Below are 6,517 nucleotides of genomic sequence, written 5' to 3'. Positions count from 1 at the left end.
TTACCACTAAGCACAGTATAAAAATTTTTGGCATCTGTATGCTCTCCACTGTAATCCTACATAACTTAAACAATCACATTCACATTGCTCGGTGATATCATCATCATCATCATGCTCCATATATTTTAAAATAGTTGTCATTTTAAAACTTTAGTATACCAATAATTTAATACGTCTAAATACAGTACAATTTGTATTAAAATACATGGGCAAATCACTTAATTAAACCAAGGAGAGCAAAAAATTACACAAATCCACCAAACCAAAAATTAGTTCATAAATCAACCAAAGCACATTTCTATATAGTTCGAATGAGGTTGTTTCGAACTTGATTTACATGTAATTCGAATCACTTTGATTCGAATTACATACACACGCACACACCCACTAATTCGAATCAACTTGATTCGAATTACAAACATGCAATAATCCGAATTACACCTTGATTTATTAAAAAAATTAATAATTTAAAAATTCAAAAAATATATATTTTATTTAGGTGAAAACTCAGATGCAGTCAACTTCACGTAAAGTTAATAGTCGAGAATTGTTAAATAATTTGACTAATTTAACTAAATTTTCGTCTAACAACTCTCAAGTTATTAACTTTACGTAAAGTTGACTGCACCTAAGTTTTCACTAACTATTTATCGTCCGCTGGTGGAAATTTTCTGAGGGTACTGCAGAGAGATTAAGAAAGGCTGTCAGAGAACCAACAGTCCTCGCTACTATCTTTCTTATATCGAAAAAGAAAACGAAGATGGAACACAATCAGAACAAGAAGAATTTTGGATTGTTGTTCAAATGGACACAGAGAGTCCTGCAATATACAAGAAAACCTGTTTGGATTATTATTTCGGCCAACCGATCCTAGTAAATAACCACTAATCATATTTTAATGCCGATGGACACTTCCAGTTTTGAAAAAGGGTAGGGCTTTCGCTGCCGATGCGCCGAGGAAGCGGGATAATGCCGTCAGCCTTCCTGCCAACCGTTGGACATCTTTGATACAACCCGGGCTCTTCATCTGGAGAATTGCTTGACACTTCTCAGGGTTGGCTTCTACTCCTCTTTGGGTGATCATGAATCCCAAGAACTTCCTAGCCTCCATGGCAAAGGCGCATTTGAGCGGGTTGAGCCTCATGCCGTGTTGTCGGAGGGCCGCGAACACGCCCCCCAGGTCGCTTAGGAGATCGTCGGGCCGTGTGGTTTTCGCGAGGATGTCGTCCACGTAGACTTCTACTGTCTTGCCTATGAGCTCACTGAATATCTTGTTCATCAGTCTCTGGTACGTGGCGCCAGCGTTTTTCAGACCAAATGGCATCACCTTGTAGCAATAGATCCCTCCTGGCATTATGAACGCCGTTTTGTCCTCGTCGGGTCGGTGCATCGGTATCTGATTGTATCCAGAGTAGGCGTCCATGAAGCTCAGATAACGGTACCCCACCGCCGCGTCGACGAGTGCGTCAATGTTGGGGAGGGGATAGCAGTCCTTGGGACATGCCTTGTTGAGGTCGGAATAGTCTACACACATTCTCCACCTCCCATTGTGCTTTTTCACCAAGACCACGTTCGACAGCCACGTCGAGTAGTCTAGCTCTCGAATGAACCCTGCTTCAAGGAGGCTGGCCGTCTGCCTGGCCACCTCTTCTGCCTTTTCCTATGACATCTTCCTCCTCCTCTGGGCCACTGGCTTAACTTCCGGCTTGACGGCCAGATAGTGTGACATGAGTTGGGGATCTATCCCTGGCATGTCGGCTGGCGTCCAAGCGAAGAGGTCGGCATTAGCTCTGATCATCTCCATCAAAGGCTCCTTTTAACTCATGGGGGAAGTTTCTGTTTATGAACGTGAACTTTTCCTCCCCATCACCGACCCTGAATTTTTCCAAGTCCCCTTCTGGCTCAGGTCTGGGCTTGTCATCTATTCTGGCATCCAGGTCGACAAGGAAAATCCTCGATGCTTCTTTGGACTTTTTCCTAAGAGAGAGGCTGGCGTGGTCGCAGGCGACTGCCGTTTCCAAGTCTCCTCTGATGGATCCTACGGATCCGTCATCAGTAACAAACTTCATTACGAGCAGCTTCGTGCTAATCGCTGCCCCAGGGTCGTTGATGGTTTTTCTCCCCAGGATGATGTTGTAAGCTGTGGAATCTCGTAAGACAACAAAATCGGCCATTACTGTCCTTCGCCTTTGTCCTTGTCCCAGGGAGGTCTGGAGTGAGATGATCCCATCCGGCTTGATGAAGTGGTCACCCAACCCTACCACACCGTGCTGGTGGGTCGCCAGATCAGCATCACACAGTCCCAAGACATCGAAAACGTTGCGAAACATGATGTTCGAGTCCGCCCCTGTATCCACCAGGATCCGTTTGACGAGGCCGGTTCCGACTCTGGCCGTGATGACCATGGGAGGGCTTTCTGGTACCTCGTCGAACCATTGGTCCTCGGGGCCGAAGGAGATGGATGGGAGTCCCCTGGAACTTCTAGCGGATGAGAAGGAGACCGCCAGGACTTTGGCGTCTTTCTTTTGTGCCGATTTCGACCTCGGGGCGGAATTCCTCGCTGTTACTACGTTCACCACCGTGAGACCGTGGTCGTCCCCTTCTGGTTCTTGGCGTCGTCTTGTTGCCCGGGACCTGTCCTCGCCATCGTGATCCCGGTTTCGTCTCCTTGGCTCCCTTATAAGGTGGGAGAAGTCGGCAAGCTTTCCATCCCTGATTGCTTGTTCCAGGGCGTCCTTCAGGTTGAAGCGGTCTTGGGTCTTGTGCCCATATCCCTTGTGATATTCGCAGTAAAGGCTTTTGTTTCCCCCCGTCCTGTCCTTCAGGGGTCGAGGTCTCGACAGTATCCCCTTCTCGGCTATCTGTTGGTAAACTTCCGTGATCGGTGCCGTGAGGGGGGTGTAGTTGGTGAATTTCCCGACTCGGGAAAATGGCTTTGGCGCCTTACTCGGACCGCCGTCCCTGGCGTGTTCCTTTTGCCTTTCTCCACCCTCATAGTGTCGGGTTTGGTTGTAGGGGGGTTGCCGTTTATTGGCAGCCACGACCCGGCTGACCTCTTCATCGTTAATATACTCCTTAGCCACGCATTGGATCTCCTGCATTGTCCATACTGGCTTTGTGGTGAGGTGCTTTCTGAAGTCCTCATTCAGGAGCCCGCTCGTCAAGCACAAGCTCGCTACTGAGTCCGTCAACCTGTATAATTCCAAGCATTCGTCGTTGAAACGATCTAAGTATTTTCTAGTCGGTTCCCCGGCTCTTTGGGTCACCCCCCAGCAAATTGATCGGATGCTTGGCTTTGGCAATCCTGGTTGTGAACTGAACTAGGAAGGCATGGCTGATGTCAGAGAAGTGGGTTACCGAGCCCTGCGGGAGGTTATTGAACCACCGTATTGCAGGTCCCGCGAGGGTGACCGGGAAAGCGCGGCACCTTACCTCGTCTCCCACTCCTTCTAGGTTCATCCTGACCTCAAAGGCCGTGAGGTGTTCCAGCGGGTCTTGCGTTCCATCGTACCTCATGTCCGTTGGCTTGTCAAAGTGTTTTGGCAGCCGGACCTCGAGTATGGAACGGTGGAATGCTTGTCTGTAAATGTGCAGGCGAAAAAGGGTGATATGATATATGACGTACCTTGGGGGAAGAGTAAACCTTCCCCTTATATACTGTCAGAGGTGGGCCCAATGAGGACAGGCCCGCTTTATCAGGGACGTTATCCCACAGCCGTGTATGAGCTGTCCGGGACGCGTGTCCGGGTTGGGGCGCGTGTCCGGGTCGGGTGGTGCTCGGGTCAGGCCGACCCGTAGAGGATTTGGGCCAGGCCGTAACAAAATTTAATTTTAAAAAAATTGTTCTGAATTGAACTATTTTATTTTTATTTTTTAAAAATATATCCAAATAAAAAAATTAGCAACAATAATTTACATCCAATAAAAAAATTCACTGTAAAAAAAATAGATAAATTTTTTTTTATTTACGTAACTGACCTAGGTCGTAAATTAATGAGATAAGAGAGAACGTGAATGTATGTAATAAAAGAGAAGATGAGTTAGTGAAAGTTTTTTTAACGTGGAATAACTGATCTATAGTGGAATAGATTATTAAAAAAGACAAAATTAAAAGAATTTTTTGAACACCATATAATTAGTGTTATAAAAAGGAGGTGAATTCATAATTTTTGTGTCTTTATGTTTTGATATATTAACAATAAGTATAAAAATAATTTAGATAAAAATGCTACCTGTGCCTGGCATGTTGCCCACATTTTTCTTTCCTTGATTTAAAACTTTTATCGTTAATAATGTAGTAAAAATGCTTAGATTATGGCACATTTAAAGAAATTACAATGCAAGAAAAATGCAAACAAGATGACAGTGTAATAAATAATACAACATCAACAACTACAAGGCCTTCTCCTAAATAATGTTGGCTACACGAATAAAACTACACTCTAATTTTCCATGGTAGATCTTAACAGTGTTTAGCCTAAATAGCTATACGTGGAATAAATTAAAAAGGTAAAAGAATAATGAAAATATTAATTGGATAAATAAATTAAAAAAATATAGGTAAAAATTACAGATGAATATAATAACTACAATACAACTAAATGAAATTTGTAAGGATGAATGTGATAAAATCGAGGATGTTAAAGGTAAAAAAATAATATTAGCAAAAGAAATATAACAAAGTGTATCGAAAGATAAAAAAAAAAAAGCATTTTAACAGAATAATTAGAATGAGGCTAAATTGATGGGCTGACCATCGGAGTACAATACTCATAAAGTCATAAATCTACTCAAAATAACACTATACAAACAAAGACTAACATAAAATTAAACAAAACATAATTTAAATGAATATTTCAGAATATAATAAGATCTATAAAATAAATTATTTATCATCACTGGTTAAATACTTGTTGACTTCTAATCATAGTTATCAGAACCGAACCAGTAATTAAACCGATAAGACTACTGGGTCACTAGGTCACTGGTTCAACTGTTGGGTCACAGGTTGAACCGATTGATTCGGTTATAATTAAATAATTATATAAAATTTAATTTCTTTTTATAATATTTTTTCTACAAAATTAAGTTATTTTAATTATTCAATAATTTATTAATTAACTATATTAATCAAATATATGTTGAAAAGAGTAAAAAATTAATTAAATTAAATATAAAATTACTCATTAGAATAAAAAGACAAAAGTGTAAGAAGATTTTAAATTGTACACTACAAAAAAAAGGGGTTAAAATGGCGGTTTTTTAAGATAATTACGGCGGTTACAACCGTCATTATTGCCGAAAATGGCGCCTCCAAGAAACGCCGGAATTCTGGGCGCCATTCTGGTTATTACGGCGGTTTTTGGGCGGTTAAAATGGCGGTTTTTAACCGCCATTTTAACCAAATAAAACGGCGGTTTTGTTGTTGTTTAAAATGGCGGTTTGTAACCGCCGTTTTTACCTGGGTTTAATGGCATCCTCCTCGTTTAAAATGGCATTTATAACCGCCGTTTTTACCAGGTTTAATGGCATCCTCCTCGTTTAAAATGGCGGTTTGTAACCGCCGTTTTTACCTACATTTAATGGCATTCTTTTCGTTTAAAATGGCATTTCTAAACGCCGTTTTTACCATGGTTTAATGGCATTCTTTTCATTTAAAATGACATTTTTTAACTGTCGTTTTTACTATTATTTTTATCTTGTTAAATAAATAATTTTTTTATTAAAATTCCACAATAACAAAATCATAATCTATAGACAAAATATTATATAACTCAAAAGTATTAAACATAATATATGATTTTTTAGTATTACAAATAAAAAGTAATAACTCCTATACAAAGTATCAAACTAAGAAATATTGTTAGTTCTATTATATTGCTCGCTGAAGGTGACAACGGTGTTTCTTGCAATGGCGAGGAGATGAACGATGGTGATGAGACAAACGCTGACAAATCTTCAGATCAAAGTCAAATCGTAGAAGCTCACTGAAGGCAGCAACAACGGCGTTGCTTGCAGCAGCGAAGAGATGAGCTGCAACAAAGGGATGAGCGATAGCGAGGAGTTGAATGACAGATCAGGAAGATGAACAATGGCAAGAAATTAGGGTTCGTCATTGACACTCATCCTCATTTTTTTATATGCAACAATACTGTAACACCCTAACTTTTAGCACGTCATGATCGTACCAAAAGTAAGGAGTTACTAACCTGTTCTCCTTATTTACTATTTAATATTGAGCCTTTAGGTCGATATCGCGTTTCAGTTTATAAGGAAATACCAGAAAATTATTTGTAGTAATTAAAATCACACAATTATTAATAATAATAAATGCTATACAAATGAATTTAGTATAAAACTCAAATACAATACCTATCCCTCTGGATAAAATAAAACTTAAAACAACAAGGGCGAGGGAACTCTATAAAAAATAACAGGAATCACAAGTAAAACTACTAGTCGTCTGCATCTTCTAACTGAATCTTCGAACCTGTGTCACTGAAAGGGTGGAAGATTT

This window comes from Arachis ipaensis, chromosome B06, assembly GCF_000816755.2.
Source record: "Arachis ipaensis cultivar K30076 chromosome B06, Araip1.1, whole genome shotgun sequence".
NCBI classification, from domain to species: Eukaryota; Viridiplantae; Streptophyta; class Magnoliopsida; order Fabales; family Fabaceae; genus Arachis; species Arachis ipaensis.
The sequence above is the reverse complement of the archived record's forward strand: the minus strand, read 5'-3'. Positions refer to the sequence as shown.